Source organism: Ambystoma mexicanum, chromosome 11 (assembly GCF_040938575.1).
Source record: "Ambystoma mexicanum isolate Mex_15411 chromosome 11, UKY_AmexF1_1, whole genome shotgun sequence".
NCBI lineage: Eukaryota > Metazoa > Chordata > Amphibia > Caudata > Ambystomatidae > Ambystoma > Ambystoma mexicanum.
The window spans coordinates 440,155,695-440,182,582 of record NC_090934.1 but is presented as its reverse complement, the minus strand read 5'-3'; positions in this window follow the sequence as shown (position 1 = coordinate 440,182,582).

Genomic DNA, 26,888 nt, shown 5'->3' with positions numbered 1-26,888 from the left:
GGTCTTCCGTGTGCTTACGCGTGGCCAGCTTGGTACGGAGTGATTTGGCACGTGAAAATCCTGCACGTCAGCGTGAAAACCGAGGAAAGGCCCTTAGCGCGTAAGCGCGTCAGCACGCATACGCGATTCTATTGGACCAAAGGCCCTCAGCGCGTAAGCGCGTCTGTGACGTGACCCGCACGGGTGTTTCCCACACAGCACGTGATGACAGAGCACACGTGGAAAGACTGCACGTCAGAGTCTCATCGCGTGTGATTGGTGGAAATGGCCGTACACGCAGAAGTGACAAAGCGTGTAATTGGTGGAAATGGCCGTACACGCATAAGTCACAAAGTGTGTAATTGGTGGATATGGCCGTACACGCATAAGTCACAAAGCGTGTAATTGGTGGAAATGGCCCTAGCGCGTACACGCCGCGTAAGTGACGTTGGACGTGTGGGCCTGTATAAAAGGTAGGCGTAGAACACCATTTCCTTTAACGTGCTTTTCGTGGAGAGCGAGTGGGTGAATTCTGTACTTCTTGTCGGTTCACACGCGATTTACTTCACGGCGTTTCAAGTTCGTATTCCCTGTTACCTCTGACAGATTTTTCTCTTTTTTCTCTTTTACTGGTTTACCTGGGCCTGTTCCCTCAAACAGTGTTCCCTTCTACTGTTGTCCTGTCTCCTCAGACAGCGTACAAATCTTCTTTTGGCGGGGGTGTTGCCAACCAAACGCGCTCCTTTTTCACGTTCTTTTACCTGGCAGACGGTGAGTCACGCACGTATCTAACATCTGTGCTTGCCCCGTGTGTAGCCTACCCCTTCAGAGGTCATTCTAGGCTGCGTGTGACAGGCATACGTTCATTCTTGTGTTACTGGGTGCCACAGCGTAGTGCAGGTTTTTCTTTCTGCACACGTGGTCTAGGAGGGGTTGCGTGCACGTCATCTCCCTTTTTTGGGGCTCCTGTGCGTAGCGTGACCCGTCATCTTTCCCCAGGGGTTACAATCAGCCTTGCAAGAGCACTAGGGTACAATTACCATCTGGTACCCAACCCCTTTGACCCCCAATTGCCCAGGACAATATTTGACAGCCACTCCCATACGCACATCAACATCAGTGCCATGGTTGGGAGGCAAGGATTCCGTAAGGGTGGCAAAGGTGGAAGAGCCACAAGTGGTGGCCGTGGTGGATCCGGTAGGGGACGTGGTCGTTACTTGCAGGGTGAGCCTGTCCCCCATGTGTGGAGGACCAGTCAAGGGCACCCATAATCCCCCCCCCCCTCCCGTTGAGGCTGATGTGGCTGACACCATCCATGCTCAGCCCTTGTTGGACCAGCCCATTGTGGCACCAGACCTGGCTGATTCCATGGCTGACTTCCAGGTCAGCAGGCCTATGACACGTGCGCTGGTGCACGTTGATGTCACCATGCCACGTGCATCTGGGGCAGCAAGGTCATCTGCTGCACCAAGTAGGCAGGGCGGAGAGGCTGCAGGGGCAGCTACGGCTCCATCCACCCCAGCCCTCACACACCCATCCCGGACAGTGTCGGTCCAAGTCCATGCTGCTGATATTCCCCCTGACACCATCACACTAGAGCCAATGCCTGCACCAACTCCCATGCTGAGTGTGCAATCCCACACTCCTGATACAGAGTCCACCAGGGCTCCTGCCCCTAGTGTCCAGAGCGGCGCAGGACACTCAGGATCACCACCACCTTCCAAGCGGAAGAGGAAGAGTGCTCGTCCGGCACAGGCTGATGCCCCAGACACGGCTACACAGTCCGGCCCGTCCAGGAAGCCCAGCTTCACGGATGACGAACTGAATGCACTTGTCGAGTATGTGTCCGCACATGACAACGAGATGGTCATTGTTGCAGGATCCAAGACCACACCTGCACAACGCCAGGCACACTGGCAGACCGTTGCGGACATCGTAAGTGCCCTTGGAATCGTGAGGCGCACAGCCAATGATTGCTATAAGCGCTGGAATGACCTAAAGCGCAGGGCAAAGAGTAAGCTGGCCTCAAGTCATGCCGCAACTCTAGTGACTGGAGGTGGGTCTCCAGTAGTAGACATGGAACTCACTCCACATGAGTCAGTCGCTGGGACCTACGTCACGGAGGAACAGATCCAAGGCGTGGGAGATCTCCCTGATTACGAGGCATTGTCCGGTGAGTGCACATGCATGTGTGTGTCATCCATGTGCATGGTGTGTGTGAGGGCTTCTGTTTGTGTGCCAGGTGAGAGTGTGTGCGCCTGAGTCGTATGGGTCATTCATGTGCTTCATGCAATACATCCTGCGCAGCTGCATTTGGCGATAGCTGTATCCCTTCTGCCAACAGTAGACATATAGTCCAACTGCACGCCAGTTGCCCTTGAAGTGTCACCTTGCCACAACATTGTTGCAAAATTTAGCACTGTTCATTTAGTCAGATATTTACCATTCCACCACTTTTACTAGGCATGTCGCAGTCCTCTAGTCACATGTCTGACATGGCTATGGTAAAGTTGAGTGACTTTGTTACCTGGATATCATTTGTTCAAACATGTCCCTGTGCAATTGCACCATTTCGGACTGGCAGCTCCAGGTGAAGAATCTGACCTGTTAGAATTAGAAAAGCTATTACATGCGGGAACTGGACAGTATGCATAGGTGCTGCCCTCCTCTCCATCTTCACTCAATAGCAATGGTACATGCCATCTGTGTGATGGCATGTGTGTTTCACCTGCCAATCACAGGCCAATGTGTGATGCCACTGCCAGGCAGCATGCAGAAAATGTGTTCATCTTCAATCTTGGTGTCATCAGTGTGTGCCATTTGCCTGCCCTTCATACGCAGTGAGGCTGCATGCATGGGAGGGTTTTAGTCATGTGGGACATGTGTCAAACAAGTACTGTTTCTCTTGCTTCTCAGCCCTCATTGTGTGCCATGGTGCTAATGCCTGTTTCCATTTCTTTGTTTTTATGTCTTTGCAGGGGAAGACGAACCTGATACTGCTGGGGTTGTGGAGATGGTGCTGACCCAGGAGGGGCCCGAGGGCCGACCAACCACCAGTGAGGGACGTGGTGTGGTGGTGGGTGAGAACCCACAAGTGCTGCAGGTCCTGCTCTCAAGGGGTGTCTCTGGCTGCACCTCCCCCAAGCTGTACTCAGGTGTTGATTCAGATGAGACCTACGTGCCGTCGCAGGTGAGTGTTCCAGGGAGGGATTCTGTTCTGTCTCACCCACCTGCACCAGGGTCAGAACCCTCAATGGGGATGTCAGTGTTGGCAGCTACGCCTTTGGTGGTTACGGATGCAGGGTCACACTCTGCGACATCTGATCCTGTTCCTGGGCCAGCAGATCAGAGGGGGAATGCAGTCCTGCAGCCTCAGGCAGTGTCGGCACAGCAAGGCGCAGTTCGCTTTGCCCCAGACAGGTGTGGTGCCCGGCGACGTGGTGGCCGTACGGCACCTGGCAATACTGCATGGGAGCAATCCATTTACGGTATGGCAACCCAACAGGCAGCATCATCCGAGATGATGGCTCAGGCCATGGATAGGGTGGCCACTTCCATTGTCCCCCCTGAAAGGCTGATGGAGCGACTAGAGCAGGCAACCGACACTATCTGCCAGTCACACAGGGAGGACATGTTGGGGTCCAACAGGGACAGGCGGGCGGCACTGGCGACTCTGCAGGAGGCCATCTCCATTGAGTCCCAGGGCCACAGGGAAGCCCTGAGGCAGGAGCTCCTTCACCTCAGGACGACTCTTGTTGAGCTTGAGGCTTCTACACACCAAAGGACAGAACAGCAGCTGGAGCGTCTCACCCGTACGCTCTCAGCTGAGATGCAGGCAACGAGGGCGGAGGTCCGGGCATCCCGTGAGTTGTTGCATGGGGACCTCCGCACACTCATCCTCCAGAACCAGACCTACCACACCCGCATGCTTGCAGCCATGGAGGAGCAGACTAGGGCCTTGCGTGGGCTGCCTCCCATAGTGCAACCACCTCCGGATGCAGCTGCACAGGGTGATAATAGCGACAGCAGTGATACTCCCACAATAGGGTAGCCGTGTGGGTCATGAGCCCATGGAGGTGTTTTTTTTCCCAGGATCCACGCAGGTGGGTTCTGGTGTGCATCCTGTCCTCGGACCTCCTGGGTGGCCTCCCCAACCCCCCCGGGCCCTTCAATGGCCATTTTGGATTTTTATTTTTATTTTTTTTTATTTTTATTTTTATTTCTTTTATTCCCAATTTTTTTGGGACGATTTGTTGGCTTCCGTGGTTCCTGTGGGCATACGCTGCATTGTGGCTGGGCACATGCAGGCATGTGATGTATTTGGTTCAGATGCTTGGGTTTGAGTCACACACACCCCTCCTGCTTCCCGTTTCCATGGGCTTGCAAAGGGTGTGCCCAAGTGACAGTGAATTACACAGTGACGTTGGACTCCCATGAGCTGTGTGGGCAGTCTGTAGTCAATACTGTGTATACATTCCTAGTGCATAATGCTGTTGTGTTGTACACTGCATGTTGCATTGATGTGTAACTCATCTTCTGTGTCTACCTCCCAATTTGCAGGTCCCTTCTCATGTCTACACAAGGACCTCTAGTCTGGAGATGTGGTCCATGTTGGCAGCAGTGCACCTACAACTCTACAGGCGCCAACACTGCACAGTTGGTAGTGGTGGGAGTGCAGGCATTTCCAGGTGGTGAGACTACTAATATTATACATTAGTGATGTCATGTTAATGGTAGTACGTGCTCAAGTTTGTTGTTGGTCCGGCATTACTGTGAGCATTTCAGGTGTTGCAAGTTTCTAATAGGGATACTGTACATTGTGACACTAGTGTCATGTTGTGGGGATTACTTTGTTTACGTGCAAATAGCATGACATGGCACGGTGTGTCGTGTGGCGGTGCTGGGGTTGGGTTGGCTGACATGGCACTGTCCTCTTGTTGCATTTTGCAAGTGGGTATTCATTTCACCTGCTTGAATTTGTAACTTCACAAAACTGCATTGGTGGTGTCAGTGTGGGTAGGGATGCACACATTGTGACACTTCCAGGTGAACAATCTCAGGCTGATATGGTTTTCACGGTTCTTTCTCCAGACATTCAGGATCAGTGTCAGGTTGAGTCATCATTGATTGTCAGATGGAATGTGCCAGGGCAGTGTGCACTCCACAGGGGTGTGATTTCTATGTGAAGTAATTAGCCACTAGCTGTGTACGGGCTGCCTCCCCCGTGCCCTTTCCCCTCCCATGCGCAGCGGCTGTGCATGTGGTTGGGGATGGGGGGGCACCACCATGTCCACGGCCAGGCCCCGGCGTGTTGCAACGTTGTGCAGGACACATGCTGCCACTATGATCCTGCACACTACTGGGGGAGCGTACAACAGCTGCCCGCCAGAACGGTCATGGGAGCGAAAGCGTGACTTCAGCACTCCAAATGTGCGCTCCACTATGCCCCGGGTTGTAATGTGGGCTGCGTTATATCTTACCTGGGGTGGCGTGGTGGGGTTCCGAATTTGCGTCATCATGTGGGGGCTGAGAGGGTAGGCACTGTCCCCTGTGGAGGTGGTGATTGGTATCATTGGTGGGGTTGTGACCTTGCTCAGTATCTGACATGCATGCATGTGCAGTGGCATTCATACTCACCAAGCAGCCATGTATCGCCATGCCGGCCAGCTTCTAGGTCCCGGCTTAGGGTGGACATTCGGTAAATGAAGCTGTCGTGGGTTGACCCAGGATAGTTGGCATATAGTGAGGTGATGATTCCCTTGGCATTACATACTACCTTCACGTTGATGGAATGCCAGTGCTTGCGGTTCCTATAGATGTGCTCAGATGCCCTGGGGGGACGTAGAGCCACATGGGTGCAGTCAATGGCACCTAGCACTTTGGGGAATCGTGCCACAGCGTAGAAATCCAGGGCGGCAGCATGCCTTTCTGCAGGTGTTCTGGGCAGGTATATGTGCCTGCGGACTGATGGGCGTGCAGTGATGATGTTCAAGACCTGGTGTAGGCACCGTGACTGGGTGGCCTGTGATACACCACCCACAATGGCACTTGTCCGCTGAAATGATCCAGTGGCTAAGAAGTGCAGTACATTGTGGACCTTCTCCAGGGGGCTGAGTGCTTGGGAGCACAGGGTGGGTGATGTGAGGTCGTCCTCCCACTCACTCACCAGGTCCAGTATGATGTGTGGTGGAAACCTGTACCTCCCATGCACCTGGTCATCAGGCATCCCGAAAAGGCTGGTTCTGGGTGTGAATATTCTGGCCCTGACTATCCTCCTCCTCCTCCTTTGGTAGGCCACGCCCACTGCTGCTAGGAACGGTATGTTCATCCTGGGTCTGAGCTAGTTATTTTGTTAGCGCGCAAATTAATGCGTTGCGCGTGTTGTAGGCGAGCGTGTGACCCGCACACCCCTCCAATCCAGTGCCCAGTACAATAGCGTGTGGAAATTGGCGCGCACACCGGGATACAGGTGCGCTGACGTACTTGCGTGTGTAAGTGTCCACGCACACCTGATATACACGTACATAGGCCAATCGCGTGTACACGCACTTTTGTCCAATTACACGCGATGAGACTCTCACGTGCTGTCCAATTACAAGCGATGAGACTCTGACGTGCTGTCCAATTACACGCGATGAGACTCTGACGTGCTGTCCAATTACACGCGATGAGACTCTGACGTGCAGTCTTTCCACGTGTGCTCTGTCATCACGTGGTGTGTGGGAAACACCCGTGCGGGTCACGTCACAGACGCGCTTACGCGCTGAGGGCCTTTGGTCCAATGGATTCGCGTATGCGTGCTGACGTGCTTACGCGCTAAGGGCCTTTCCTCGGTTTTCACGCTGACGTGCAGGATTTTCACGTGCCAAATCACTCCGTACCAAGCTGGCCACGCGTAAGCACACAGAAGACCACGCTCCTGCCCAGAAGGCCGAACTACTGCCCCCCAGAGCCCCGAGCACGCTCCCACCTGCCATCTGCTGCTGCCTGACTGCCTGCTGCCCACGTGCACTGCCATTTGCTGCCTGCACATCAGCCAGGGGTGCTGTTGCTGTGACCACCCCTGCTGGAACCGAAGACTCCCGACTGGAATTCCATCGCTCCACAGCCCAGCCCCAGGACCCAGTTGCCCACACACTCCTGCCTCTGGGGTTGTCATGTCGAACATACAACATCTGTGACCACTGACAACCCCCGGCCAGAGAGGCAGAGGGGCACCAGCTTCAGTGCCACCGAAGTTGGTGTCCTGGTGGAGCAAGTCCTGGGGCAGTATGATGCCCTCTTTGGAAGTTCCCGCGCCGACAAGGAAGGACGGACTCGGATCTGGACTGACATCGTGACTGCCATCAACGCGGAGGGGGTGGCAGTCCGGGACTTACAACATGTCAGGAAGCGCTGGGAGGACTTCAGGTCCAGGACCCTGAACAAGGCCCGGCGCCTCTTGAAGGCAGCGGATGCCAAGGAGCGCCGGGGCCACTTGTCGGAAGAACAGATGGGGGTCCTGGAACGCATATCCCCAGCGCTCCACGTCCAGGTCCTAGAGAAGCAGACCCGTCTGGAGTTGAGCGGTGAGTGTACATGCATCCTGGTTGTGAGCAGGGCGTGTGGTGATCATTCGCCATTGTGCCGGTTGCACATCTGTTTGTATGGGGTGGAGTATGGGTGGGGGTGTACAGGGCCGTGGGGCTGACACATGCGAGGGCTGTAATGTGTGAGACATGGATGGTGCTTGTGTGTGTGGGCTTGCATGGCAAATGCAGTTGTGCGTGCACACATGTTTGGATGAATGTGTATGTAAGTAGACATGTCCGTGATGTCAGGCATGTATGTTGTTTTCGGCTGCATGTATGAGCACTGTGTACATGTGCATGTGTGTGTATTTGTCAAGGGTGCAACAGTGATGCTACATGGATGCATGTGACAGCGGTATGTGGAAGCCTGATTGGCAGATGTGACATGGATGCCCGTCTGAACAGTGCGACACTTGGCAGAGGTGTAGACATGCATGCAAGTGTGGTGGTGTGTGTACATGTGTGGTGCACTTCCTGTGTTGCATGTGATGTCTGGCTCCCCTTTGGCTGCTGATGCTGTTGTATGTGTAGGGATGGGGGTGGCAGTTGCAAAATGGCTGTGGTATGGCTCATGTGTGCCAGTTGCAATGACATGTGTGTTGGGGATTGTGATGACATGTCTGAGGTTTTCCAATGCCACTCATGTGCAACTGTCATGCGTGTATGTGTCCATTGTACAGTGCCCTGATGCCTGTGTTTTGTTTCTCCCTGTCTGCAGCGTCAACTGATGAAGAGGGCGGAGAAGGTGCTGTGGACCACAGCGGCGGGGATCCGACCGCCAGCCGGAGACGCAAGGCCCGGCTCCCCTCCCGTGTTGTCATCTTGTCGGGGAGTGAGGAGTCCGGTGCCGCGTCCCAGGCCGCAGCTGCCGGGGGGAGGTCCAAGAGGCGGAGGTTGCAGTTGGACTCCTCGGCAGCAGAAGGGGCAGCTGGGACCCCACAGGGCCCAACTGGGGAAGATGGCACGGAGTCATCCAGGTTGGTGGGGGGTTTGGTGGAGGAGGGGGCCGCGCAAGCACCAGAGACGGGGTCTGGAGGTGGGGATCCCACTGGTGCTAGTGGTGCAGTGCAGGACCAGGGACAGGAGGCAGCACAGGCGGCCGCGGAGGTGCCTGTGTGCAATCCTGTCCCCGATCCTGTCCCTGCATCATCTTGCACCAGCAGGGATGCCTACATCCAGACCCGTTTTCAGGCAGGGGATGAGCTGACGTCAACTGGCCTTCCTCTGCCTGCGGACGTGGCCATCCAGGTCCGGGTTGAGCCTGTCCTGGCTGGTGTGGCGTTGCGTCAACGGGCCATGCGAGGTGACCTGCAGTCTTTTCATGGAGAGACTGCACGTCATCTCGAATGGCTCGTTGACCACGTCAGCCTGCTGGGACAGGTCACCCAGGACGGATTCCTCCGTCTGATGGGGCTTGCTCCGACCCCCTCCTCAACTGGACCCCCTACGCGCCAGTCGTCCTCTGTGCCATCTTCCCACCCATCAGTCACCTGGGTGCCCTGTGGAGCTGCCTCTGACGGTGCGGCCAGGCTGGTGGAGGAGGCATCCCTGCCACAGTCGGGAGTCGGAGGTCCAGCAGGGGTGGCCACATCAAAAAGTCCACCCCAGCCGGCGGAGGATGTGCAGGCAGCGGGAGGCAGTGCACGGGCAGAGGCAGAGCAGCAGCAACATGTTGGGAGCCATGAAGGCTCGGGGCTTTCGACATCGGAGGGGCGGCCATCGGCCGGGGGGCAGGGTGACCCCGGACAGAGTGTGTCTTCCGTGTGGCAGCGGTTGGGCCACGCCATAGGTGCGGAGCGGCGGCGGGCGGAAGAGGCGCGGCTCACAATGGTCAGGGTGGAGAACTCCATGCGGAGGGCCCTGAGGCGGGCCGAGTGCCTCGAGGCAATCCGCAGGGGGTTGGAGGAGGACACAGCGTCGTCCCTGCGGACCCTCTGGGCCATGGAACTGGACCGCCTCCGGGACATCGAACAGGAGTTCGATGATGCCCTGGCCCGGGACACCACGGAGTGAGCAGCTGGACTAGCCCGCCGCCTTTGTATATAGTTATTTAGTTTTAGGTTTCCTTTCTTTTGAATTATGATTTGGAGTCGACGGACACTGCTCCACTTTTTGTATATAGTTGATTTTTAGGTAGGTTTTTTTAGTAGGTTTCCTTTGTTCAGTTGGGCTCATGGACACTTGGTAGTTTTTTATACGGACATGCATGTTTTTTGTTCTCATTCACATTGTAGTTAGTTTTCTTTCTTTTGCATTCTTAATTTTTTTTAATACAATTTTGTTAGCATACTTCACTGTGTGGTATCATCTCATTGGTTTCATGCATGTCATGTTGTGTGTTTTCCCATTATATTGCAACCATTGTGTGTGACGGACATGGGTTCATTAGCTTCATGAACATTGGGGGTGTAACATGTGATTTCCATTTCCATGTGGGTGAATGGGTTACTTGGTAGGGCTTTTTGGATGTGGAGGCTCTCCATTACGCACATGATTGGGGATTGTGAGCACCTGGTGGAGGCTGCCCCTGCACTGCTGGGGGGTGGGGGTGGTGGGAGACATGAGTGGGGGCCTGCTGGAGGCTGCCCCTGGTGGCTGGGGGGTGGGGGTGGTGGGACACATGAGTGGGGGCCTGGTGGAGGCTGCCCCTGGTGGCTGGGGGGTGGGGGTGGTGGGAGACATGAGTGGGGGCCTGCTGGAGGCTGCCCCTGCACTGCTGGGGGGTGGGGTGGTGGGACACATGAGTGGGGGCCTGCTGGAGGCTGCCCCTGCACTGCTGGGGGGTGGGGGTGGTGGGACACATGAGTGGGGGCCTGCTGGAGGCTGCCCCTGCACTGCTGGGGGGTGGGGGTGGTGGGAGACATGAGTGGGGGCCTGCTGGAGGCTGCCCCTGGTGGCTGGGGGGTGGAGGTGGTGGGACACATAAGTGGGGGCCTGGTGGAGGCTGCCCCTGCACTGCTGGGGGGTGTGGGTGGTGGGACACATGAGTGGGGGCCTGCTGGAGGCTGCCCCTGGTGGCTGGGGGGTGGGGGTGGTGGGAGACATGAGTGGGGGCCTGGTGGAGGCTGCCCCTGCACTGCTGGGGGGTGGGGGTGGTGGGAGACATGAGTGGGGGCCTGCTGGAGGCTGCCCCTGCACTGCTGGGGGTGGGGGTGGTGGGAGACATGAGTGGGGGCCTGCTGGAGGCTGCCCCTGCACTGCTGGGGGGTGGGGGTGGTGGGAGACATGAGTGGGGGCCTGCTGGAGGCTGCCCCTGCACTGCTGGGGGATGGGGGTGGTGGGAGACATGAGTGGGGGCCTGCTGGAGGCTGCCCCTGGTGGCTGGGGGTGGGGGTGGTGGGACACATGAGTGGGGGCCTGGTGGAGGCTGCCCCTGGTGGTTGGGTGGTGGGGGTGGTGGGAGACATGAGTGGGGGCCTGCTGGAGGCTGCCCCTGCACTGCTGGGGGGTGGGGGTGGTGGGACACATGAGTGGGGGCCTGCTGGAGGCTGCCCCTGCACTGCTGGGGGGTGGGGGTGGTGGGACACATGAGTGGGGGCCTGCTGGAGGCTGCCCCTGCACTGCTGGGGGTGGGGGTGGTGGGACACATGAGTGGGGGCCTGCTGGAGGCTGCCCCTGCACTGCTGGGGGGTGGGGGTGGTGGGACACATGAGTGGGGGCCTGCTGGAGGCTGCCCCTGGTGGCTGGGGGGTGGGGGTGGTGGGACACATGAGTGGGGGCCTGGTGGAGGCTGCCCCTGGTGGCTGGGGGGTGGGGGTGGTGGGAGACATGAGTGGGGGCCTGCTGGAGGCTGCCCCTGCACTGCTGGGGGGTGGGGGCGTGGGACACATGAGTGGGGGCCTGCTGGAGGCTGCCCCTGCACTGCTGGGGGGTGGGGGTGGTGGGACACATGAGTGGGGGCCTGCTGGAGGCTGCCCCTGCACTGCTGGGGGGTGGGGGTGGTGGGAGACATGAGTGGGGGCCTGCTGGAGGCTGCCCCTGGTGGCTGGGGTGTGGGGGTGGTGGGACACATGAGTGGGGGCCTGGTGGAGGCTGCCCCTGCACTGCTGGGGGGTGGGGGTGGTGGGAGACATGAGTGGGGGCCTGCTGGAGGCTGCCCCTGGTGGCTGGGGGGTGGGGGTGGTGGGAGACATGAGTGGGGGCCTGGTGGAGGCTGCCCCTGCACTGCTGGGGGGTGGGGGTGGTGGGAGACATGAGTGGGGGCCTGCTGGAGGCTGCCCCTGCACTGCTGGGGGGTGGGGGTGGTGGGAGACATGAGTGGGGGCCTGTGGAGGCTGCCCCTGCACTGCTGGGGGGTGGGGGTGGTGGGAGACATGAGTGGGGGCCTGCTGGAGGCTGCCCCTGCACTGCTGGGGGGTGGGGGTGGTGGGAGACATGAGTGGGGGCCTGCTGGAGGCTGCCCCTGGTGGCTGGGGGTGGGGGTGGTGGGACACATGAGTGGGGGCCTGGTGGAGGCTGCCCTTGGTGGCTGGGGGGTGGGGGTGGTGGGAGACATGAGTGGGGGCCTGCTGGAGGCTGCCCCTGCACTGCTGGGGGGTGGGGGTGGTGGGACACATGAGTGGGGGCCTGCTGGAGGCTGCCCCTGCACTGCTGGGGGGTGGGGTGGTGGGAGACATGAGTGGGGGCCTGCTGGAGGCTGCCCCTGGTGGCTGGGGGGTGGGGGTGGTGGGACACGTGAGTGGGGGCCTGGTGGAGGCTGCCCCTGCACTGCTGGGGGGTGGGGGTGGTGGGAGACATGAGTGGGGGCCTGCTGGAGGCTGCCCCTGGTGGCTGGGGGGTGGGGGTGGTGGGACACATGAGTGGGGGCCTGCTGGAGGCTGCCCCTGCACTGCTGGGGGGTGGGGGTGGTGGGACACATGAGTGGGGGCCTGCTGGAGGCTGCCCCTGCACTGCTGGGGGGTGGGGGTGGTGGGAGACATGAGTGGGGGCCTGCTGGAGGCTGCCCCTGCACTGCTGGGGGGTGGGGGTGGTGGGACACATGAGTGGGGGCCTGCTGGAGGCTGCCCCTGCACTGCTGGGGGGTGGGGGTGGTGGGAGACATGAGTGGGGGCCTGCTGGAGGCTGCCCCTGCACTGCTGGGGGGTGGGGGTGGTGGGAGACATGCATTGTTGATCAGTAGTGCAAGGTGACATGTGGGTTGGCTGGGGGCATGCCCATCGTGGATGGGCTGCCTGCGGGACATGAGCAGGGGTGCAGGGTAGTCCCCCGTGGTGTGGGCTGCCTGCAGGGGCCGTGGAGGTTGTGGAGCGTACACCTGGGAGGACCCACAAGGCCAATTCACGTGTAGTACTCCCCAGAACCCCTGAAATACACGTACCCTGATGGAATAGCGTGTGCAACTTCCCGCGCACCCATGTAATACACGTACCCTGCTCGCACTGGCCCATTCGCGTGTGGAACTTCCCGCGCACCCCTGAAATACACGTACCCTGCTCGCACTGGCACAATCACGTGTGGAACTTCCCGCGCACCCCTGAAATACACGTACCCTGCTCGCACTGGGACTATCGCGTGTGTAACTTCCCACGCACCCCTGAAATACACGTACCCTGATGGAATCACGTGTGGAACTTCCCGCGCACCCATGTAATACACGTACCCTGCTCGCACTGGCCCATTCGCGTGTGGAACTTCCCGCGCATCCCTGAAATACACATACCCTGATGGAATCGCGTGTGGAACTTCCCGCGCACCCATGTAATACACGTACCCTGCTCGCACTGGCCCATTCGCGTGTGGAATTTCCCGCGCACCCCTGAAATGCACGTACCCTGCAGAATTTGCGCGTGGAACTTCCCGCGCACCCCTGAAATACACGTACCCTGCTCGCACTGGCCCATTCGCGTGTGGAACTTCCCACGCACCCCTGAAATCCACGTACCCGGCCAAATCGCGTGTGACACTTCCCGCGCACCCCGGTATACACGCACACGTATTTTTTGTCAGCGGGTCCGTGTTTGTGGGTACCCCTTTGCACGTCATTTGTCCTGGAGGGCCACAGTATAGGACATTCATCATGGCAGTATATAGGTGCTATTTGTTGGCGCACCTTTTGGCGCACATTTCTTACAGCCGCAGAGACGCTACCGCCTGCTTTCTTGTGGCGGTCGTGTTTGTGCCTGTGCGCTGGTTTGAGCGTGCGCTTTTTTGCCCTATTCTATTCCATGAATACGTGTTGTAGGCTAGCGTGTGGGCGTTCCGCGCACTTGTGCCCTGTACTTCCCCCGTGACGCCCACGTTTTGGCAAGTTGTTCCCCATTCCGAGTGTTACGCCCGTGTTCCGCCTACTTTTGTTGCGTGCGCCGCGCTATGTGCGATTTTCGCTCTGGCCTGTGCGATTTTCGCTGTGACCTGGCGCACGCTGTTAGATGGCCTGTGCGCCAACGTGCGCCGCGCACTTTTTTATCGCACATCCGCTGGTTTTCTCGCGCACGGACTTCCATGAATCGATGTGCGCTGCTTTTCGTGCGATTTTCGCACTTGCACTGCGATTTTCGCTATTCCACTGCGATTCGCACGTTTTTGCCCACTTGCGCCGCGCTAATTATTCCATGAATCGGCCTGTTTATCTGGTCAAAAATACTAAAATGGTTATAAATTCCTATGGGAGCCGCTTTGAACAGTTGCACACAAGCAATGATTTGGAAAGCAGAAAATAATGGAAATCTCAAGGTCCAAGTCGGAAGCAGTTTAGAGCTATTTTACACGTGTAAAAATTTCAGATTTTTAAAATTGCAGCAAACTTTTCATTGCGCGATATTCAGGATAACGGGAGAATCACACTGATTTGCAAGGCGTCAGATTTGTAGCTACATCAAGGACCTGTAATAATCAGGTAGGATTTTGTTTAGAGTTAATTTTGGTGAATCGAAAAAAAAAACTGAAATACATACTATTTAGAGGAGCATAGTACCTGAGATTTGTAACTTGCAGAGTTAATCCGCCAGAAACAAGGGGGAAGTAGTTGAGGCAATCAAATATACATTCCAAAGGCCAGCCGATGTGGAAATGTTAAACGACCTACAATGGTCAAAACAGGAGTCACTGAATGATATTTTACTTAAAAACTTTCAGTGCGGTTTTGAGTTGAAGTTTTGTTTCCATCACAAAAACTGAGGGAGTTACATAGGTTTTAGTAAAGGTTGTTTTTTGAGAGATAGGCACGAGAATGGAAAACAGGAATACACTTTGAATTGACAGATAGGTTTTCTTATGCTATATTAAAGACTACCAAAAGGTGGAATGCCACACAGGAAGGTCATTCACGGCCGCTCATAACAGTTCAGGTGTGACACTCTACTTCCTGTTTGGTTTGGGAATAACTTTCTTAATCAATCAATAGGAAGTTAGGGTTTATGAACACATATGAGAGAAGAGTCCGGGCAAAGATCGTTCTAACAATACTGGTACAAAATGAGAGATAGGATGGGTATAAACTAGTGACAAGACTATGCGACGTACATACACTATGGTACACAATTCTTCCTATTTATACTCACTGGATAAGTTTTTAAATGGGACTGTAGGCTCTGGTCAGGATTGGGTCTGGTCTAGGAAAAACAGCACATCAGGCACGGGACAGGATCCTCTAGGCCAGTCACCAGATTGACACAGGATCTGGTCTCCTGGTCTATGGGTTTTTGGATCAGCTGGATGGCGAGTTCCTCAGGCAAGCCTAGTGTGGCAAGCCAGAGAATTTCTGGATACTGGTTCAAAATGACCTTCTCACACCACACCCCGCTTTACTGAGTGGAGAGAATAAATTTGAGGGTTGGGGCCTTGCTGGAAATCAATAGTCTCTATTGCTGGCACGAGATTTGGCATCTGGATCTGGAAGAATATTTAAATCTGAATGTAGAAAGCTGGATCCGAGTGCTTGTCCGGAATCAGGAAGGTGGCTGGATCAGGGAGTCCCTATGTGCTCTCAGCTGCCTCTATTTATGCCTTAAAAATGACATCACAAAGGAGTGTATGGGCCGGCTTAGCTAAGCTTCCCCTGTGAAAGGTGATTGGGTCAGAGTCTACTCTCTGCCTTGATAGGAGGAGAGAAACAGAGTGTCATCTTTATGGTGTCATTTTTTGATGCTGAGAATCCACCCCAGCTATTCCTCAAAACCCCGTAGCTGTGGGATCTTGTGTCCGCTTTCTACAGAATTTTGCCCTTTTCACTATGAACACACTTTCCAATTTTTCTGCAAATTTCCACAAGTGTGCATGTTTAGATTTTTCACAATTCTAACGGTAATACATTTTGCGTAAAATCACATATCTTGCCGTTCCTGGCCAGAACATGTAACACAGTTCTGCCATCTCTTCACACGTGCAGCCAGAAATTAAATGAACAATGAATTAATTAAATGAACAACTCTGTCATTTTTATATTTTTCAACATTTTGAATAGTAAGTTTTAAGTCTTTTAAAAAGTGTTCTTTTTTCAAGTTTAACAACAGATGGTCACTTGGCTCCACCTCTATTTGTCTCCCTGCAGTCCAGGGGCATGTTCCTCCTTGTTTGTTCCTTCCAGAGGCCATTTACGACCCTCTTCACACTTCTAGTTTCCTGAGCTGCAGCTTGTCATTGTTCCTTTGCTATCTGTAGACCAGATTCTGTCCTACCCTGCAATTCACACCTCCCGGTGTGTTTCTGCTGAGGGGAAAGCCCTCCTTCTGGGAAAAAAACCCTGCTTTCCCAGTTTTTTTCAACTTCAGCCAAGCTAATTACTTCTTAAACTTAACACAAGCTACATTTGTTGCATCACCTGCAAATACATTTCTTTCTTGGCCCTAAAATCTGTGGAATCAAAAACACAACTAAAATCAGTATTCCTTTTTGGCAACAATCCTATTTATGTTTGCTAATTCAGCAGACTTTTGTTTGGGTTTTATGCCATTTTAAAGCTGCCTTAGTACTCCTCTGACAACTGTCATTCAGGCCGCCCCCGGTACTGCACCCAGATTTTGGCATAGAGGCTGTCAGTTTTCAGACTTTGTATGTTTCACCATGTTTCATTTGATACATGGATTTTAGCACCAGGCAAGACTGAATGTTGAACAGGGTTGTGTTATAGGCATTTTGGAGTTTTTTAGAAAATGACAATTGTAGGCACATTTTGGGGTTTCACTTGCAAAGTGTTGCTTTTCTCTCTGCACTCTGCTTGCTGGTCATGGAGCCCACTGTCACATTTCTGCAGGGTGTGATCTATTACACTGCACATGCACCATGGGTGGCTGGTTGTGCATCCCTCTTTTTTTGTGCTGAAGCACACGTTTTTGTAGATTTTTTTGTAGGTTTTTGGTGCATGCAAGGGTTTTGCCGCCATTGTTGCTGTTTCTTTCCCCACAACTGGCAGGGTGATGCCGCATAGCATAGTGGAGTCGGTCAATACATCCCATTGTTTTTCATCTTGCCTGCTAAAACAGTGCCAGAAATGATCAGACTCCCCTTCTCTGGACCCTTTCCAAGCCCCATAGATGCCATTATGAAGCTGATAAGGTACTGGTAAAGGACTATTGTAACCAGTGCTTTAAGTGGGGTAAGAAATTGAGGGGGGCTGCAAAGAGGGGGTGTGGCCTAAATTATGGGCATGGTCTGAAGTGTGCACAGCACAGGACAATAAAAAAGAAAAGTTGTTGGGTTACATTTTTATATTGTCTCGTGCTGGGGAATCACCCGAGCCTTCATCCAAATTGAACTATGCTGTTTTCATTGGTGCTCAATTCATTTTGTTTCATTTAATAGACCGTGTCAAGCAGCCAATTGAATGAAAACAATGATATACAGCACCTACGAAATAGCATAGTGTGATGTGACACTGGCTTGGGTTTGAATCCCCAACAGAGGACAGTAAAAAAGTTTTTTTTTGTATTGTCCCACGCTAGGGATTCCAACCTGAGTCCTGCCACTGAAAAAACAGTGTTGCAGTGCACTCTGCTGTTTCATCGGTGCACAATTTCTTTTGTTTCATGAAAATACACTGACAAAAAAACCTGTTATGGGTTACATGTCAAGCAGTCAATGAATGAAACAAACTAAATCTACCAACTTAGCAATAGCACAGTGCAACGTGACACTGGCGTCATCCACAAGGCATTCTGGGGCCCCTGGAACCGTGCTACATCCAACTCTCTCTCCCTAAATACCTCCCTGCTAGCGACCTTCGATCTTCTAGCTCCAACTCTCTGTTGATCAGACGCTTCACTAAGCATAGAGTGGAGGGTAGATCTCTCTCACCCGCAGGAGCTTCTCTCTGGAATGGTCTCCCTGCCCCTTGCAGGCTTGAGCTGGATCTCCTTAAATTCCTTAAGCTCCTCAAGACCCTCTTTTTCTCTTCTTTCTTCCCTCTCACCCTCCGCTGCTAACACTCCCATCTGATGCAGTGACTGGCTGCCTGGTTCCCTCTGAGTTCTGCAGGGCACCATGCCCCCACCCAGTCCACCCCGCTCCTCGCACTTAGCATGTGGACCCTCACCCCTGCACCCCATGCAACTCCCTGGCACTTGCATTCCTGGCCTCCCCTTAGCACTTGCCTAGCCCCTGTTGCCCTTCCCCCATCACCACCCCCTTTTACTTGCACTCCCTCCTCTTTACCCTGCACTTCCCTTCCCACCCTAGCACTTTGCATTCGCGCAGACTGGCAATTCCCCCAACCCCTCTCCCTCGCACTTCTTGTTACTGCACTTGCATGATCCGAATGTCACAAGGTGTAGTAGAACCATTATTGTTATCTTTCTCCTTTGTCCCCCAGCCCCATTGTTTGTCTTGTTGCACATTGAAACACCATTTGTTGTATAGACACCTTACAATTATCCAATAAATAAATAAAATAAACACTGGCAGTGTGCAGGTTCGAACCCTGGGCATGGAAAGTAAAAAATAAGGAGTTTTCGTGGCTGACTGGTATAATGTGAGCTCCGGCTCAATCAATGTTTTAGGAGACTCCCGGGGCTCAGCCCCAGCTAGACCCGGCCCACTTAAAGCCCTGATTGTAAGTAAACACAGATATTGGAGCCAAATGTACCTTCTGTTTGTTGGTGAACCCGGTGGTTAGAACACTAACCTACCAGCTGGTAGAACTGTCTCCCTCAAAAAAGGAGCCCAAAGTCCTTGGAAGATGCCATTCGGTAACATGTTTCACGGAATATACAGTTTTGTACATGTGAGAGGCCGTACTGCTTGTATGGATGTTCCTATCCATTGATATATGTATCACACTAGATAGCTTTGCATGATTTTCTGCTTGTGGTATTGCTGTATATGTGTCAGGCCCCCGCCTTTTCCTGCTCGCAATTTCCAGTGCATTATCATAGATGCTCCCTGGATGCGCGCATGAACTTGTTTGTGCACAGCTGCTTTTCTCACACATAAATCTAAATACCTTTGCTCTGAATGTGAAGGACGGCATAGAGAACAGCACAGAATAATGCCGCGGAGATGCAATTTAACAATAATCTGCTGTGATGCTGGCTCGCGGTGTTGCAGAGCGTCTGCCTCGTCTTTGTCATTTAATTATCTCCCCGGTGTGAGATAATTTTTATATTGCGCTCATGATGAAGAAGAATTTCCCTGACAAAGAAACACAAAGAGGAGGCAAAGGGAAAAGTGCTTCCTGCTCAGATCCGGGCACGCGTCAGTTTCAGCTGAGGCCCAAACCTGTGAAGGGATCAGAGGTAAACTATGAACTGCTCGTGGCTCAAACCTGGGCAACAGTTGCCAAAAGAGGATCTTTCATGGCTGCTTATCCAGCGAGTGTTTCCTACTCATGGGGCCTCGTTCACACCTTGACTTCACACCAGAGCTCAGGACAGCACTTTTATGCAACACACTTTCAATGGAAGGGCAAAGAAGGTTTGCACTGACTGCACAGGCCAATCAAGAAGACGGTACTACATATAATGATGCATTTATAAAAGACCAAGCTAGAATAGAGCACAGTTTGAGAACATATGATGCTTGAAAATACAAACCTCTTCAGACACCATCAATCAGACACCAAATCCATTGATCATTGTGTAGATGCACTTCAAAAACGAGCCAGCAGCTGTGCATTTGCTGACATGGGAGACAAACGTTTCCATGAACAGCGTGTTGCCCACTGTCATGCTTCCAAAATCGAAGATGCATTATAGATGATAGTCAACCCCTTTCATGATGAAACAGTTACCATTATGATGACAACTGGACAATCCATCCAGGACACGAAAGAAATGAACTGATCTGACTCCAAAGACAAAGTGTGTTCAATTTCCAGGCAATGCTTTAAAAATGTTAAGCCATGGTACGATTAGAGATTTAGATATACAACCACTTGCAAAGGTGACAGACACATCAAATCCTAGGTCAATATCTGTGAATGGGTTTGGTGTGGCCGCTGTTCCTTTTTACCAACCACAAAGACTTCCTGGCTATATGAAACAAATGCATGGAATGTGGCAAAGTGTACATTTCAGATCTTTGCTGTGAACAGAGGCGTTGCTGGGGGGGGGGGGTCAGGGGGCTATAGCCCCGGGTCTTTTGGTTGTAGCTCCGGATAGAAGCTGAGGGGTTACAACCAAAAAGGCTAGCTAGCCCCCAGTCCCGACAGTCCCAAAATTAGCGTAGCCCTGTATCTTTTCCAGACCTAGCAACACCCCTGGCTGTGAGGAAGTGCCCTACCTCTGCCTAATGTTTAGGGTGGGGATGGACATGGAATCCACAAGCTGCCGTATGAAGCTGGCCCCTGAGGATGTAAATGGGGCTATCCAGTCCATTCCATCTCACTCTCGCTTAGTGGCAGGTGATTATCACAGGTTCCCTTTTATATAGAGAATATTTGAGATTTCGAACACTTGCGAGTCAGCCTCCAGTGTGGGCCCGAGAATACTGGATAAACCAAATATCATATCAGCTGGTGCCATGGTAAAATCCTCATGTCGAGAACACCACTGTAGGAGATCGATTCTCTCCATGAGAAGTCTTTCAGTTAGACTACTGCATTCCGAATAAGCAGAGGCTGCTAGCTGTAGAACTGCTTTGATGCCACTCCTCTGAGAAAGACAAATACAAAATGGAAGACCACCTTAAAGAGGGCTTACGTTCTGCAGCAGATCTGCATGTGATACACCTGATCTTAAGAGGCCATTGCCTACCAACCAATCTCCATATACATGGAATAATCCTTAACAGGTAAAAACTCTCAGCCAGAGATCGGCCCAAAGGAGGAACCAATTTGGGATAAGAAACAACTTGGGAGAGGTTGTTGGCGTTAGGCCGTGGCAAATGCAGTGCGGAGACCAAGAGCGGATAGAGGAACAGGTTGCAGAATTGGAGGGAGCACAAAGAAGTTCAGCTTTACGTGGAGAGTGGGAGAGTTTGGAGGAGAAAAAAGGAGTGAAGGAGGAGGTTGGAGAAGGTGTGACGGAGAATGGTGGACAGTGGAAGGAGGTTGGTAATAACTGGACAGGGCAAGAGAAATATTCAATGGATGCAAATTGAGTATTTGGAAACTGTGGGAGGTTGGAAAAAATTGCTTGCATCTTGGTGAATGAGAAATCCAAGAGGAGCCATTTAGCGAAACAAGATCATGGCAAAACCTTGAGGAGTTTCCAAGGAGGAGGGCATGGAAAAGGTAGTAGGTTTAGACAAGACCAGAATCTCTTTAAGAACGAGCACATTGGGAAACTTTGAGAAGAACAATTTAGAGTTGAAAGGTGGTGTCAGGAGCCTTAGAGAGAGAAATGACAAAACAGATTTAGATCAATGATTCAGCTGTTGGTGAACTCTGTGCTGCTGGTTCAAGTCCCAAGGCCAGCCACCCCAACGCAGAATTGGGAGGGCAATGTCCTAACATTACCCATAGACCTATATGGCTTGGTGTAAATATACAGCCCACTTGACCATGCTGGAAGAGTCCCCCTACTCGAGGCCAAGAAACTGAAAATGTCAGACAAAACTCCAAAATGCCAAGAAAGAAGTACATGGTATACTTAAACCACAGATTGTATTGATTGTTGCTGGTGCTATGATCTGAAATGGCTAAAATAAAAATTACTTCACTATTGGTGTTGGGGACCCGAAACAAAGGGGAAGTTACGGACAGAAGCAAGTAAGAGAGACATTTTTCTGCGAGCAGACAGAAATTGGAGCATCTATATATTTTGCGATAACCAGAACCTAGCCAATGTGACGCCTAAGTCTAACTTTGAAAATAGGGTGAAGAATACGCTGAGGTAAGCAGAGATTCAAGGGAGCGGGAAGCTACCAACTGGGTAGAGGTTGGCAGGCAAATTGGCAGCAAGGGATCTACAAAAAACCAGGAAAGAAAACACGGGGGAGCAAATAACGCAGTCTCAGGTTAGGTAGGGAGTGGAGAGTGTTTTGGACCTATGTGTGTCACGCTCACCCGAGTCTCCGCTGGAGTGATGGATTCCTTCGACCTCTGCTCTGCTCTCCGCTCACCCGGAAACCAACTCTTTCTCCCTTCACCTGGGGTTCTACCTGTAAGATAAATTGATTCGTTTATAATAGTGCCCAGGCCCATAGACCCTCCCTCGAGACTCCCCTTGGGTTCAAGCGCTGTGTCTAAAGGGGGCTCACCTCTTGGTTTAGGAAGGTGGGCTCTCTGTCCTGGCTCTGCAAGGGCGCTATGGTGCGGGCAGGATGGTTGCCGTGCTGACTTGAAGCTGTTCTTACTGCTTGTTGTGGTGGTGCTGCTGAGAAGGCACTGCCGCTTCCCTTGTTGGTTGTTGAAAACGTTCAAAAGTCCCGAATAATGTTCCAGGGCCAGTTACTTCACTGGACCCTTAGTGTTCCGATTCTGTTGAGTATAATGTCCCAATGTCCTCGGATTTCCCAGTTGCTTCACTGGGTTAGCAAGGAAGAAGTGCAGGTTTGTATTGTCTTTGCGGATTTTGCTCACTGAGTGTCTATAAAGACTAACCGTCTTTCTCTTGTTTTTTTTCCTTTGCAGATTGCCAAAGAAACTCCAACGGGCAGTGAAGATCAGAAGGTCCGCAAATGAGGGATGAAGCTGCCAACACCATCGAAAAGCTACTGAAAGGTGAGTAGAAAACTGGCGCTGTACTAATGCTTCTGTTCTTTCTCTTTCAGATGCAGAGCTCGTAGTAGCAAAGATGAAGGTCCAGTCGGGCACCGGAACTGCTGGAAAAGCCATAGAAGACTCCGTAGATTGGGATCAGGTGAACGCGTGATCGATGCAACAGAGGAACACACGAAGCAAGTCTTGTTCTTTGGGTGTGGCTTTTATAGAGAGCCTCGCCCAAAGACTAGAGTGTTGCATTAGTTCTGGTTTGGCCAAAAAGGGGTCCATGCTAGTGGAACAGGAAGTCTCATGTTATTCTATGGCCGCAGGGGGTTTCATTGGCTGACATGGATATTAACCCTGTTTTTGTTCTCCATGCTTTCACCCATAATTCTCATGCCTGTCTTCCCTTCTGCCTACCATGAACTGGATATGTGGGCGACTTGATAATGTCACCTAGTCCAGTACCCATGACAATGTGTTTGGGTGGAGCCATTCCTTGAAGAGGAGGGTCTTGGGCTCCTTCCTGAAATGAAGAAGGGATGGAGTGAACCTGGTGTTGACTGGGAAAGTAACCTAAATATACCTTGTGTAGGGAACGTTTTCTAGTTGAAGTACAGGGGGATACCTTCTGATGACTAAATGTCCCAACTTTTACTACGCATCTTGGAAGATGGTTCTTACAACAAGAGATCAAAGTGATACTGAAATATCACAATTGATAGGGTCTATGTTAAATTGCTGGGCCACTCTGGCACACACAGCATTGCAATTGCTGAGTGCAGCTACTTCACACTCCTTCCAAATTCCTAATTAGATTCAAATGCTTCTTGCTCCTCATATAGTACCTGATGCTAATGTGGGTCGTGAATGCAAGCTACTGGGATACAAATTGCACAATAATCATTTCAAAGGGTAATTATTGACACGCATGGTGTGAGGGCCATATTCTCAAAACATTTTGTGTGCAATCTCATTACTATGCATAGGAATGTGCACCTCTTAGATAAAAGGATACAATGAAAGGGCAGGTCGGGGTGGGCTGGTTTAATCAGGATTGTACGAGAGTACAATCCAGGTTACTCAAAAGAATTGATAGTCCCCTGGTTTCTAAAGCTGGCATAGTTGGTTTAAGAGCTTCCTTTAAGAGGGTCATTGCTAATAGAAAAAGAGGGATCGAAGTTGATGCATGGGCTGACTGGGTCCGTGCATCCACTAGAAAGTATTTAAAATTATCTCGGGAAATTGCAAATAATGGACCATTTTACAAATATAAGCCTAAAGTGATGGATTCCATGGCCTATGGCCTGGCTTGTTTGTCCCATTTTTCTTTCTTAAATAGTGCCGGTCCTGGGTGAGTTATTTCTGAATGCTAGAGGATATCTCGTTTTTCATGGGGTTAGACAATGAAGAGAAGATTGTATTCACTGCAGGTGAAATTACGATTGCTATTAAGTGTCAGCATGGAAACAGGGCACCTGTCGCAGATAATGTGCCTGCTGACCCTTTTCAACCTGAGCCTGATCTGTGGACACCAATTCTGATTTTGGGTTTTAATGCGATATGTGCAAGGGGCATGATCCCGGAGTCCTGGTCGCATGTTATTATCCAACTAATTTATAAGAAATGGCTGTGGGTTCTACCTGCTTCAAATAAGCTAATCTCTCTCAGGATTCTCTCTTTAAAATCTTTGGGCATGCCATTCTGCCCGGGATAAATGCTGGGTAGAGGGTAGCAACATTATTTCTCTGATAAAGCTAGGGTTCAGACCTGGTCTCGGGGCTCTGGAACAGTCTCTGAGTCTCTGTCTTGACGTGGCCCACTCGCTCTTTGTTAAGGCCACAGGCTATAATCAATCTCTTGTCTGGATTGCACTATTCAACCCAAGCCCATGTGAGGGGTGGTGCAATGGGAGAAGCACTGCCCCTTTTCCAGTGGAGCTGGGGTTGTGGCCGGGTTGTGTCCTGGCCCACCTGCTCTTTTATTTGTACATCAATGGCCTACATGATTGTCTCTTAAGCTGCTCTTAGTGTATGCGGACGGTACAATCGTAATGGAGCGTACCCCTCAAGCATTACAGAAGCATATTCATGACTTCAACCTTATTCTTTGGATTTAACGGATAATGCTAAATAATCGCCATGGTGACCTGTGGTAGGGGGAAGCGCCCTCTGAAATGTTAAGCTATGTTCAGTAAGGGTGCTCTGATCCCAAGGGTCCATAGCTTTGAATACCTTGGAGTCAGGTTTTCTTCCAATTTTAGTCCTGACCCACATGTAACCAAAACAACTGTGAGATTTGAGCAGGCCATGGATGGGGTGACCAGAGTCATGGTTATGTTGAAGGCTAAATCAGTTGATCTGGTGTTAAAACTGTATAATGGAAATGCAGCCTTCGTTGCAAGGATTGGCATGGATCAGTGGGCCTATATTAATGTTAATTCTATTCTGGTGGTAGATAATCATTTCCTTAAGAGAGTTTTGGCCATTCCATGTTCAGTTCATGGCTTTGGAGAAATAGAACTGGGTTGTAAATGTGTTACATATTCTCAGCACAGCCTGTCTGTCATTGGCTTTCACTTTGTAATACTCCCAATGCTGTACTGACCATGGAGCTAATCAGATATTTTGTTTCCTATGCTCCCAATGGGAGGATTCCCTGGCTGAAGTCAAAACTGGCAGAAAAATATGCAACCTTTCTGTTTCTTCCATTGGACATGTTGTCTGCCTGTGAACTAAGAACTATAAGAACAAGGGTCTATTTGCATATTTCACCGATCACAGAGTTCCAGGAGATTATAAAACTCTCAAATAGAAACCATGCAATTGTTTCAGCCCATGGTCCTCAAAGCTATCTTCTATGGGCTGTGAATCCCTCTCAATGTATCCTTATAACTAGGGCACGTTTTTACTGTTGTTTTTTTTTTTAGGAGCAGTGGTGGCAGCTTGGTCTAATGAAACTGACAATCGTGCCCTCTGTACAATGATATGATATGACATGATATGATATGACATTTATAACGCGCCTATGCACAAGTGTTTCAAAGTGCGACACGGCAAGGGAGGGGGAACAGATGGATACAAAGATAACGATCCTACTAGGCCAGGTGTCATTCAGATTGTGCAAGTGCAGGGGAAACGGGAAGGGGAAAAGTGTGGGGGGAGAGACAGTGCATTACATGGGGTAAAAAAGAATAATAAAACAATAAGTGTGAAGGGTAAGTGCAGACATCACGTGTCAAGTGCTGGTGTTGGACTGTAGGGATGCAGAAAACAGTCCCTAAGTGCGAGGGTTGCCAGGGAGGCAGTGCAGATGTGCAACTGGCAGGGGAGGGGACCTGGGCCCGAGATCACAGGGTGGCCAGGTAATCAGTGCAGTTTCAGCCAGGAGTTCAGCAGGGGAGAGGAGGAGAGAAAGCAGAAGTAAAGAGGAAGGTTTTGAGGTGCTTCCGGAACCGGAGATGGGTCTCCCCAAGTTTCAGGGAGGCTGGGAGGCTGTTCCAGAGGGAGGCCGCAGCTGAAGAAAGAGATCTACCACCATCTCGTTGCTTGGAGAAGCGACTGACCCTGAGTGATTTGGAGGCGGATGACCGAAGAGCTTGAGAAGGAAGATATTTAGGATGAGAGAGTTGAAGCTATTGAGGCTCCAGGCCCCAGAAGGCCTTGTGGATAATGCAGAGGGTTTTGAACGTAATCCTCGCAGCCACTGGGAGACAGTGCAGAGATTTCAGGCCTGGAGAGATATGATCCCTGGGCTTGAGGCCAAGGACAAGTCTCGCAGTCCTGTTCTGGATGAGTTGCATAGGGCAGAGAGTAAAAGCAGGCCGATTTAGAAAGAGGCTATTGCAGTAGTCCAGACTGGAGAGAACCAGAGCTCTGGATACAGTGAGCTTCTGGGGGAAAGAGAGGAAAGATTACTCTGAGGAGGTGCAGCTGGTACTGTGACTTCTTAGAGACATCAGAGATGTGAGGAGAGAAGGAGAGAGTGGAGTCGAAGATGACCCCAAGGGTTTTAGCCTCGCAATTGGGAGCAGGAAGAGGGCCAAGAGAGGCAGGCCAGAGAGTGACAGGAAAGGAGGGGGTGGGTGTGCCGATGCACCCAGGGAGGCACTGGACCACCTTTTACAGTCTTCCCCTGTTTATTATAGACTGACAGGGCACACATTAAAAATACTCTGCTTTAGTTGGGTTTCTTTCAGTATAGACCCACCACCCTGTGCTATTTGTTATGGGCTGACTCAACTTGTGTGGCATGGGCACTACTGTCTTTTCTGAGAAGAGCAGTATCTATTAGGAAATACTTAATGGAATCTATAGCTATCT